Source organism: Sceloporus undulatus, chromosome 6 (genome assembly GCF_019175285.1).
Source record: "Sceloporus undulatus isolate JIND9_A2432 ecotype Alabama chromosome 6, SceUnd_v1.1, whole genome shotgun sequence".
In the NCBI taxonomy this organism is placed as follows: domain Eukaryota; kingdom Metazoa; phylum Chordata; class Lepidosauria; order Squamata; family Phrynosomatidae; genus Sceloporus; species Sceloporus undulatus.
Genome location: NC_056527.1, coordinates 112,682,821 through 112,695,591, shown reverse-complemented (window position 1 = coordinate 112,695,591; position 12,771 = coordinate 112,682,821). Strand labels below are relative to the sequence as shown.

Below are 12,771 nucleotides of genomic sequence, written 5' to 3'. Positions count from 1 at the left end.
TTTCCACCAACCCTACTCTAAAAATACAATGCTAACCCCTGCCATTTTCAAATATGGCAGATATAATACAGTAGTAGGAAAGAGATTTCAGAGCACCCTTACCTAGATACACCTCATGCCAGATGAGCAATAAATGAACTGGAAGGAATATGAGGCATGTTTCAGTGCAACATAAGCTTTTCAACCATCTCCTAACAGCCTTCAACAGCTTCAGCCATTTTGTGGGTCCCCTAACACTCAGGTGCATTTCTAGTGCCAGTCAGTGATTTATTTTCACATATGCTTGCTCTCACTCCAGAGAAAGAAACAACTTAAAGCTGTATATGAAATTGGGGGAAGAATTGTAGCAGCAACTAAAACTGCAGTCAAAACTCATCTCTCAGAAGAGAAGGCAAGCAAAGAGGGAATCACTCGCTTGCCTCGCCTCAGGTCTTTTTGCTCTTGCAGATGGCAATCTTGACCTGAATACAAATATACCAGAGCAAGCACCACGAAAAGTGGGCCTAAGTCCTTCTCAGAGTAGATGTGTGACCTATCACACAAGATTTCTGCAGAACCAGAAGGCTACCTAATGCGGCATCAGGAGTAGATAGGTGCATCCATCCGGCAGTTCCTTGTGTGTCCAAATTTAGGATTCCTCTTGGCCCCATAGCAACCCAAGCAATGATACTTGGGTTGGTACCATGTCCCCCATCCATTCCCCATGCAGCCTCCATTTAAAGAAGTTCTTGCAGTTTTCTAGCCTTCCTGATGGATCCTGGAAGGCTGCTGACCAAAATGATAGGAGAAGCTGAAAGATGAAAAACAAGACCACAGAAAGCTTATTCATGTCTCACACTCCAGCCAGGCTGCCAAAATCCTGAACACACCTACAGGGCCTGAACATTTGGTTCTTTTCTCTTTTCAAAGCCAAGCAGCCTGAGATAATCTTCCAGGGACATCACAACTGAAGGCCTGTCACCATTTTAATTCACCCTAACTAAAATCCCCCACCGATACCTCCCCATCATTCTTTTCTAGTCCTCATTAAATTGGGGGGAAAGTTTTTCATCCTTTCACAGCCATCTGGTGAGATTCATTTCTCCAGTGGTGCCCAAACCTTTTTTCCCAATAGCACTCTAACCTCCTGCCATCTCTTGCATCATTCAAACATGCCTCTCCCCAACCCACCTTACACTCCAGTGCGTTTTCTTTTCTCACTGCTGAATCCACCTCACAAGAAACCAGACCACCTTACCACACCCAACTCTCCTCTGACCCCCAACTACTGAAAACCCTTGAATTGAACTGTCACATTAAAACCTCTCCCACATCCAATGCTTCTATGGGGAACTGTAGAGAAATCAGCAATTTATTCACCACCCTGGACACACACATCCACCTTATATCACAGTGCAGTTTCAATTCCCTTTTAGCCTTCTTTGCTCAAGACATCCACAAAATCTCTAGACTGATATCTTAGTCACCATCTCCGGTGAATATTGTGGGTCCTTGGGGTCCACTGGGGTTTGGTTCTAGGACACCTGTGGATACCAAAAATCGTGGATGATGAAGTTCCATTAAATACAACCAATAATAAAATTGTGTCCCTTATATAAAATGGCAAAATCAAGATTTGCTTTTCAGAATTTATATATGTTTTGAATATTTTCAAACCATGGACGCTTGAATCTGTGGATAAAGAATCTGTTGGGATATGGAGGACTGGCTATAGTTATTGTCTCACATCCCAATTCCCCTTTAGCCTTGCCCAAAGAACATCTACACAAAACCCACAAACTATAGCTACCCCAATTTTCTTTAGATTGCCCACATCAGAGAAGAACCTACATAATCCTATGATAGAAGGTTTCACAATTTGCCTTCAGCCTTCTCTCTACCAAAAAACTCTCTGCTACCAGTGAAATTGCGCATCCTTTCAATCCTTCCTGGTAGAAAGGCCCAACATCAATGACCCACTCCCCCACAAACACCCCCATACAAGCAGCCAAAGCAGTTTCTCTTGAACCTTCTCTGCTGGAGACAAGCCTATTAGGACACCTTCCTGGAGACCCTTAAAACCTCCGTCACACCCACATGTGTGTTGTGTGCCTTCAAGTCGTTTCCAAATTATGGTGACCCTAAGGAGAACCTATCATGGTATGTTTCTTTAGAAGGCATTTGTCATTGCCGTCCTCTGAGACTGAGAGAATATGACTTGCCTAAGGTCACCCAGTAGGTTTACATGGCCAAGCCAGGATTCAAACCCTAGTCTCCAGAGTCCGAGTCCAACATTCAAACTGCTACACCACAGAAATAATGCAGCTTGACACCACATTAACTGCCACGGCTCCATCCTACACAATCATTGGATTGGTAGCTTTGTGAGGCACCAGCCCTCTGTGGTAGAGAAGGCCAAAGACCGTGCAAAACTACAAATCCCAGGATTCCATAGGATGCAGCAGCAGCACTTCTATGTGATGTCAAACTGCATTATTCCTACGGTATAGATGCACCCTAAGTTACCAAGAGAAGGAGAACACAGCAAGTTCTAGGTGCGGACTGTTTTCAGCATCTCATTCACTGCAATGCTAGGAATTTGCAGAAGGAAGGAAAATGACATTGGAGAGGCAGAATTTTTATTTGGGGAGGCAACTGACAAGTGATGTCAAGCTGGATTGTTTCTGAAGTGTAGACGGACCCATATTTTAACCTTCTGGGATGGAAACCCTGCAAAGCACACACATCCAAATCCCCACTTCCAAATGGGGGGCTGAGATTTCCTTTTAACCCTCTTCACTTCTGCAAGGAGGTCTCTCTCCAAACCCTAAAAAAACCCACCCCAAAACACTCTGCACCCCCTAACCCAGCCCCATCTGCCTCCAGTTTCTCTCCCCTGGCATCTCCAGGGTTGGTTGTGTTGGCCCCAGAGCAAAGTACAGCACCACCCCAAATCCACAAAACAAGGACACCTTTTATGGGACCAAAATACCCCTCATCCTCTAACCCAGGTCCATCTCCATTCAATTCATCCCAACATATCCAGGGGTGGCTATACTGGCCCTAGAACAAAGTACAACAACACCCCAAATCCACAAAACAGGGACACCTTTTATGGGTCCAACCCAAATACCTCTGACCCTCTAACCCAGGTCCATCTGCCTCCAGTTTATACCCCTGAACATATGTATTGGCCCTATAGTAAAGTACAGCAACACCCAGGCTGCTTCCACGTTGGAGGAATAACCCGGTTTGGCACCGCTTTAATTTGTTGTCTGGCTCGAGGTTATGGAATTCTGGGAGTTGGAGTAGCCTTGAGCTAGAAAAGAGTTAAAGCGCTACCAAACCGGGTTATTCCTCCAGTGTGGATGCATCCTCTATATCCACAAAGCAAGGACACCTTTCATGGGTCCGACCCAAATGCACAAAATGACAGGAGGGATGTGGCGCCTCTCTCTGCAGCAGGGCCTTGTGTCTGGGCAGGAGGCCTGCTGCTTCCCTGCTCGGTCACCCACCCAGCCTCCCACCCTCCGGCCCACTTCTCTGCTTGCTTGCGGCTGCTCCTCCTCCCTCCCGCCAGGCCTGGCTCACCTGCGCTGCTGCAGCGGAGGAGGAGGAGGGTCGCGCTGCTGTGGGCGCAGCGTGGCGGCGGCTGCGGCGGAGGCCGCCACTGAGGCCCGGAGGAAAAGAAGCCGCAGCTGCTGCGGCGCTGCTGCTGCTGCTGCTGCTGCTGCTGCTCCTCCACCGTCGGCGCTGCTCTTGCCGCAGCCTCCGCCCCCTACCGCTGCCCGGCGCCGACTGACAAGCCCCGCCGCGGACACGCCTCTTTTGTATGGCCACGCCCCCTTTAGGCTCCTCCCCTCCTCATCCAAAACCTCCGCTCCTCCCTCTTTCGCCCCCCTCAGCCAATCAGGTGCGCAGGTGCAGGTCGACCCCTATGAGGCATACCGCGCATGCGCCTAATATGGAGGGGGATTTCCCCTCCCCTCTTTAATACCCCAAAGAGGTAGAGAAAGAGAAAGAGCACTTTGCACTTCCGGGGTTTTTTTGGAGGGGGAAGGGTTGCTATGGCGATTGGAAAGTGATGACGTCACTATAGAATTAACTCGGTTTGATATCGCTTCAACTGCCACAGCTCAATGCTAGAGAGCCCTGGGATGTGTAGTTTGGTAGTGACTCTTTGACAGAGAAGGTTGAGGAGACCTTGGGAAAACTACAAATCCCAGGATTTTATAGGATGGAGCAACAGTGCTTTAAACTGCATTATTTCTACAGCGCAGGGAGCATCCGCACTGCAGAAATAATGCAGTTCGACACCACTTTTAACCGCTGCGTCTCCATCCTGGTTAAATCCTGGGATTTGTAGTTTGGCGGAGGAGGCAATAGACCTTGTGAAACTACAAATCCCAGGATTCCATGCGGTGCTTAAAGCGTTGTCGAGGTGTGTCGTTTCTACAGTGTAGATGCACCTGCAGCGTGGCACACAAGCACATAATGTTAAGGATAAGGAGCACAAAAGATATTTTCATTGGGGTACAGTCATGAGTAATGCTGAAAAACATCCTTTAAAAAAGCAGAATTAGAATCAGAAAAAGGAGGAGTGAAGACAGGAGGAAGCAGCATTAATAGTATTAATAATAATAATAATAATAATGATAATATTTTAATGTATATTTCCCGCCTCTCTCTGCAGATTGAGGTGGGATTACATCCACCATAATATTAATATTAATATAATAATAATTACACTATAATATTAGCAAAAGGATTTCAGGAATTGGAACAGTTAACTGTTAATAAGGAAGGCCAAAGACGAAAGCGCAAAGGTGGGTCCTAGACAACGAGGGAATTGAAATAGTGAAAGGTTTCCCATCTCTAGCATCAAACATTGACCAGAATGGAGACTGCAGTCAAGAAATAAGAAGAAGAATAGGGAAAGGATGGGAAGGGCACATACTAAAAAGATACTGAAGAGCAAAGACATGCAACTGAGCACTAAAGTCAGAAGCGTCCAGGCCATGATATATATCCCAGGTATCATGTATGGATGTGAGAACTGGACAGTGAAGGAAGCAGACAGAAAGAAAACCAACTCATTTGAAATGTGGGGCTGGAGAAGAGTACTTAGGATCTCATGGACAGCCAAGAAGACAAAGGACATTATCAGACAAGGGAAATTGGAAGTATAATCCAATGGCAATCCGAACGCAATCATGGGGTTTTACGATATTGCGTGGGAGGTGATCACACACAATTTCAGGCAATGTCAAGCTATTTTTGGGCAATGGGAAGTCAATCAGGGGGTTGTTAAGGTCAAGGGCTTATTGCAGGATCTGGGCAAGAATGCAGTGGAGGATCGGGATCCTTGGAGATGTCTCATCCACAGAGTTGCCATGAGTGAGTCGGATGGAGAAGAACGTTATTTTCAGTAAAATAAACCCAGTGCAACCCAATCATGGGTTTGCCTTTAGTAAATGTAACTCATCAGGGTGAGTGGTTTTTCTGTCCTTATTTTTCCCCCTTTTAAGTTATCTTCTTGTTTTCATTTGCTGTTGACTCTATGGACAATATGACACTACACTTTTTTAGTGCTATTATTCCACTTTAACTGCCATGTCTGCCTCCTGTGGAATTCTGGGGTTTGTAGTTTATTGAATCCTAAGAGCTCCCTGGCTAAGAATTCTAAATGCCCCTCTTTAAACTACAAATCCCAGGATTCCACAGGAGGCAGCCATTGCAGTTAATATGGAATAATAGCCTTTTAACAATGTTGTGTGATATCGTCATATGAATGAGAGACCTCAAAGAGACCCAGCCACCCACTGCCTTGTTCAGATCTTGCAAACTCAGGGCCATGGCTTCCTTCAATTAATCAGTTCACCTGTACCTTTCACTTCATGTCATCTCAGCAAGAAATTCCCAAAGTATGATGGTTTCAGGGTACATCTGCACTGCAGAAATAATGCAGTCTGACACCACTTTAACTGCCACGGCTCCAACCTTTTGAATCCTGGGATTTGTACTTTGGAAAGGCACCAGCCCTCTTTGTCAGAGAAGGCTAAAGATCTCATAAAACTATAAATCCCAGGATTCTATAGGATGGACCCATAGCACTTAAAGTTATGTCAAACTTTATTATTTCTACAGTGCAGATGCACTGTCAGGTTAGTCATTTCAAATGAGTTGATTCTCTTCCTGCCAGCTTCCTTCACTGCCCAGCTTTCACAACCATGCACAGAAATCAAAAAATACTATGGCATGGATGATCACAACTTTAGCATTAAACTATATGTTTTTACACTCGAGGATGTTATCTACTTCCTATGGAACTTCCTTTCCATTTCTTGACTGCATTTTGATGAATGAACTGAGACAAGGTATAGTGATTTTTAAAAAATCATCTCATTATTTTCATCACCCACATTAAAGTTACACAAATAATCCTCCGTCTTCATTTTTATTTTCTTAATATTCACCTGCAACGCTGCATTTGCACTTTCCTAAATCATGTGGCAGTGCATTTCAAAAAGCTTGAGTTTAATGACAAGGCTCGATCAAGAAAGTACCACCCAGGCATGAAAGAGAGTGATACACCATGCAGGCTGAAAAAGTAGTCCTTTCCCTCTCAAGTTTGCCACATCTCTGACATGCTCCCAAATACATTTTTCCCCATTGCAAACTATTTATTAATCTCTTTTTAGGGAATACAGTGACATCTAGAGGCTGTGTTTAGTGCAATGCAGCATGAAAAAAGCAAAATCAGAACTAGAGGAGTCAGGCTAAGCATGCAAGGTTTAAAAAAAGGCCACAGAGACACAGTAAATGTCTTTACATAGAGGAATAGGCACAAGATATAGTCAGTACAATACTTGATATGCATCCATTGTGCAACTAAAGTATTTGTTGTTGTGTACCTTTTCAAGTCCATTCCAACTTATTTTTTCCCCTAACATATATTTATTATCTTACATAAAATGTTACACGCTCCTCGCATACCTTACATACAATAAAACTAAGAGACATTACAAATGTCAAATATTTTAAAAATTAAATTAAAATGACTTCCCCTCCTCTATCACACGATTGTCTTTGTTAATATAAGAAACCTGTTAAGCAATCCTACATAAATAATTCATACAATTACTATTTTTTTCCTTTTATCTTTATGTCATTTATATTATATGTGGCTATTCTCACTGAGAGCATGAAATTAGCATGTATGCCCATTTTTCAGAGAGATGTAATTAGATTTCTTTATTTTCTGTGTTTGTCCTCTGTTTCAGGCAAATTACCATCTGTCCAATAAAAGTATTAACAAGCAAGTTCCGGGATTTAAATCGGCCGTGTCTGAGATGTTTGTTCTTCCTCCTCCTGCAAACACACCCAACCCACAACGCACACTTAAATACTCAAATTATATATTTTGTAGTCTGTCGCCCGAATCCTACTGTGAACCTAAGTGTGAGTTGAGTTGGTGCTTAGGAAAAATCCCATTGATTCTGCTTTGACTGGGACTATCAATAGACATCAGCTCAACCTTTCCCCATTCAGATTTGGGTATTTGCTCTGAGAAATTCATGATTCAAATATGCATGACCTGGACACACACACAAATCACCCTATATATATACAGGTTGCTATATTTTCCTGGCACTGAGAGCCGACGTAGTGGCTTTAATTTGCCATTTCTGTCAGCTTTGGAAACTAGAGTTCTTTATTTTATGTGATTTACTGTATGTGAAACAACCAGGTAGCGGGCTTTGACTCAGTCCCACCTGCCCTCCATCATGGAAGAACTGAATCTGAGGCTTGACAGAGTCAAGATGGAATCCAGATTTGTTCTCCCTCATCAATCTCACGCCTGGCTTGGTCACCTAACAGGGCTTGTCATTAAACTTCAGCCAATTCAGAGATGAAACCTGCCTGATAGCAGCCTGTTATGTAACCCATCAGGGCCTGGGAAACATGACGTAATCTAATAGGGCCTGGGAAACAAAGCCAAAATTGAGATAATAACTCTGACTAGGTGCCTTCAAAGTAGGCTTGGGACAGCCGCATGACTTTCCAAATAGAAATGCTCAGTAGGGACACACATTCCACATTCGCACCATGTTGTTAACTGTATGTAGAAAGATCGTGTAGCATCTTTGAGACTAACTGCAAGAAAGATGTTGGCAGCATGAACTTTCGTAGATGTAAGTCAGGAGGAAGTAGACTCACGTCTACGAAAGCTCATGCTGCCAACATTTTTCTTTCAGTTAGTCTCAAAAGTGCTACAAGATCTCTCAACATACTGATTCTACAGAATAACATGGCTATATCTTTGAATTCCACCATGTTGTTAACTGTATGCAAAGGGATCTTGTAGCACCTTTGAGTCTAACTGCAAAATTAAGCTGTAGCATGAGCTTTCATAGACCCGGGTTGCTTCTTCAGATGCATGGGGTGAACATGGAGCATCTAAGGAAGGAGACTGTGATGGCATCTGCACTGCAGATTAATGTAATTTAACACTGCTTTAATTGCCATGGCTCATGAGACTAGGATTTGTAGTTTTGTGAGATATTTAGCCTTCTCTGTCACAGAGCTCTGGTGCTACAATAAACTACAAATCCCAGGATCCCATAGGATTGAGCCATGGCAGTTAAAGCCGTGTCAAACTGCATTAATTCTGCAGTGCAGATGCAGCACTATTTTGTGCACACTTATGCTACAACCTCTTTCAAAGGTGCTACAAGATCCCTTTGCATACTGATGTTATCTTTCAAACTCACCCTTTCAACAATTATCAGTGTTTATTGTTATCTGTGTGCATAAGTGCCAACTTTCTTAAGTGCTTAAGATGACAGAATGAAATTACAGGTTCAACCCATATGTATCCACTTAAAGATAAGTCAGATGGTTTAGGATCTGGGTGAAAACTTTGCATCCTGACCCACAAGGCAATGGTGGGCAACTTGTAGTCTCCCAGATGTTACCATACTGTGACTCATCTCATTTCTATCCAGGTTACCCAATGTGAGATATGGTGGGAGTTGCAATCCAACATATTCTGGAGGGCTACCAGTTGCCCCTGGTATAAGAGATATTTTCCAATCCCATTCCTTGCCAAAACCACTCATTAGAATAGGCCTATTGAAATCAGTGGGACATTAGTTTCAAAGCAAGTATTACAAATACATTATAACTAACTCTGGATACAGAGTTCCAGAGTTCGTTCTTTTTTGTCATACAGCAAGTTTGAGGAAACCTGTGCCCTCCAGATCTTAGTGGTGTCCCATCCTTCCCAGACAGCATAGCCCTTTGTCAAAGATAATGGGAATTGTAATCGAGTAACATTCGGAAAGTACTCTACTCCTGCCTTAGGGTGATGTCTCAACATTTTCATTTAAGGAAATTGATGGCATAATTATACCTCTTCTGGGTTCATTCTCTCCCCAGAAATTTGTAATGGTAAATCCTCCCTGCAGTTTGCTTTTTTAAAACAATTAGAAATGAAGGGGTGCCTTACTTTGGAGGAGAATCAACCCTCCCCAGATGCTTATAGCGTTGTGTCTTCCTCCTTACCTCCTATCATTCCCATTATTCTTTCCTCTAACACGCATCTAGGTTTTGGAGTGTCTTTAGATGCAAGATGTTCTTAATGGAGGATCCTCCTTTTTGCTACTGTAGCTAAAGCTACACAATGAAGTTACCTACCTTTCTCTTTGGGTTGCACCCTACAGTACTTCCTAGAAAGAAAGGACAATGTTTATATATGTTTCTGCAACTGAATGCAGCAGAAAATATGGCTGTTTAGTATTGTAAACAATGACCCTGAAAAGATGTCATTAACCAACCATAGTCCAACACCAAATGGTTGGAGCATCTTCAACATCTTTGCCCCTTCCCCATCCCCTGGGCTTTTCCTTTTGTTTAACTTTTTAACGTTTTTTAAAAATTTATGGTATATTTTACAAGTAGGACATATTCATTACTTAAACAGAAAAGAGAAGAAGCATGGTTAAGCCATCCAAGTCATGCAGGTCAGAGTCTCCAACTTTGGAAATGAATATGTCTTTCTCTTTCCATTTATGTTGTGCTCCAGTTATTCAGTATATCGAGTAGATAGCTCTGTTTTCTCTCCAGCTCTAAAAACTGGTATCTTGGGGGGATCACCTTGGTCACCGATCCCTAAATCTCCACCTTTACATAACCAGCCAATATTGCCGACACAATAGCTCATCCGTGGGAATCTTGCCATAGCCCCAGGGTACAATCCAAGACTGTGGTGGTGAAGAGCCAGTCATGGGATGGTGCTTCAGAAGCTGCTTATGAACAAATCTGCATACAACCTTGGTCGGTGAGTCCCGCTTCTCTTCCCAAATTGGACACATTAAATCTTAGCACCTCATGCCCTGGAGGCTGAAAGCCTGGGAACAAGCAACTGCCTGCCTGCCTGCCCCATGTGTTCCCCATGATTCATCACAACCAATCGGAAGTACAAATAGGAGGCTGGAGCTACTGTGAGAGACATTACACCAGGAGCCTTTTCCCTCTGGGCACACGAGCATCGTTTGGTTGGACGTGAAGCTACAACATCTAGAGAAGAGTCTGGAAAGATCTCTCCATCACATTTAGAAACATGGCTTTGTTAGTGCCTCCTGAAGATCTCCAGATGAATGGGAACCTGGAAGAAGCCTGGCCTCTCTTCAAACAACGTTTCCTACTCTACCTAAAAGCAACAGGAGCAGCCCATTGGCCAGATGACCAAAAAGTGGCACTCTTCTTGACCATAGCTGGACCAGAGGCTCTTCGGGTCTACAACTCCTTCCATCTGGATCCAAAGGAAGACGAAGACTTTGAGGTGGTGTTGGCTCATTTTGAAGGCCACTGCATGCCCCAGCGCAACGAGACATACGAACGCTTCCTCTTCCGCACACGCTTCCAGGAGATCCATGAATCGCTGGAGGATTTTGTTGCTGACCTGCAACGCAAGAGCCGTTTCTGCAACTTTGGAGACCAGAGGGAGTCCTTGGTGAGGGATCAAGTGGTTTTGGGCTGCCGAGATGGCTATGTCAGGCAGCGGCTTCTTCAAGAGGAAGGGCTGACCCTGGAGGGTGCGCTCCAGATCTGCCGTTTAGCTGAGGAAAATGAGGAGGACCATTATGCCAAGGAGCAAGGGTTGTATGTTGTTGAGAATCAAACTCAATTCAAGGTCAGCAAAAGCAAGCCTAAACGGAGGAAGGTGCGCCGTACCCAGAGTACAAACCACAAGAAAGACAACTGCCCTAGGAAGGAGTCATTCAAAACATACGTCTGAGTCAGAGAGTGATTGAGGTTCTAACTGAGACATTGAAAGGACTGCTAAAGGATCCTCCAACCTGACGTCCTCTTTTTCTGCCATCTTGAATTGAACCACTGTCCTCACTTGGTTGATACCTGCGGTTATCAGTGTGACATAAATTTATTCACAAATTGGATATCATGCTCTTGAATGAAGATTACGGTAACTGCTTTGTGAATCTCAACCCCTTCAGAAAAGTTGCCAGTATGTAGTACGCAAAATGGGGCTGAAGTTCACAGACTAGTCAATGGCCAGGGTTCTTGCAGATGAAGAGTGTTGTAATCCAACACAGTGAGAGGATACCATGTCGGGGAGACAGGTTTTGTACATCCAAAGCTTTGGAAAGTTACTTTTTATAAACTACAACTCCCATAATTCTCAACAAAACTGATGGCCACAAGCTATGTGTTTAAATCTACCTCCCTATCAGATTCCTACTATTACATATTGCCAATTGTAGGCCTGGATTGCTATTTTTGTATGTTGTTAAATTTTGTATGCTAAACTGACATTGCTAAATTATATGAATGTGTTTGTCCTATGTGGCTCACTACACATTTTATTTATGTTTTTATTTATTTATTATGAATAATAAAGTTTGACTATATTCTGCTAATATTGTTTGGTTTTAATTAATTATTTTGAATGAATTGGAATTGGGATCTGAAGGTTATCCCATTTTAAGACTTAATCCAAACCAACAGAACAGTTTAGACCCACAAAATCAATGAGAAGGTGGGAAGTCAACACTTACATAAATTCCACTGATTCAGTGGTTGGATCTTGGGATTGAAACAAAATGTGTGTGTGTGTGTGTGTGTGTAATTGAAAAACATGTTTTCTAGAGTCAGGAAACCAAGATAACATGATTCCTGGACCTATAATAATCTCCACAGTTTAGGATTTATTCTGCACAAAATTTATACATTTTTTTTGCAAACAAAATAGCATTTTTCCATAGAACAATAATATTATTTTATGTGCAGAAAATGCTGTTTTCTGTGCAGAACAGCACATGCAGATCTTGTGCTAAATGCCTCTGAACTGCAAGCAGGTTTCAATTATTTTCTCATAATGGGAAGAAAATGGTTAAAAATTATTCTTTGCTATCTCCAAGAATAAAATTAGCAGAGAAAGCCATCTCTAGTTGAGACTCATCAACCAGATTTCAGCTTTAAATGGCAATTGTCGATACGTTTTCTAGGGAGTAAGATTCACTGAACAGTCGGACTAACATTAATAAATGAGCACGCTTATTGATATCGACAGAAGGAAAATACCCATTTCTTACCCATTGCCACTGCCTCAAAGCTGCTCTGGAGGAGTGTTTGCGATTGTGGAGTTGGTGTGAGAAGGGAACCTCAGAAGGGCATTTATTTATTTATTTGTAGCCTTTATATATCAACTCTCAGCCCATCTGGGCTCTTAAGGTAATGCATAATGGATACAACAGTTTAAAACAATAT

General features: G+C 43.0%; 1 protein-coding gene across 3 annotated transcripts in view; it reads right to left on the bottom strand.

Annotated features, from left to right (window-relative positions):
• Positions 1–3,764, bottom strand: part of LOC121933379 (vigilin-like) — a 67,651-nt gene extending 63,887 nt beyond the window's left edge. For all 3 annotated transcript variants that reach the window (XM_042473017.1, XM_042473021.1, XM_042473018.1), the window contains exon 1: positions 3,571–3,764. The gene's annotated coding sequence lies outside the window, so the exon portion shown is untranslated. The remainder of the gene's footprint in view (positions 1–3,570) is intronic.
• Positions 3,765–12,771: the final 9,007 nt, after the last annotated feature.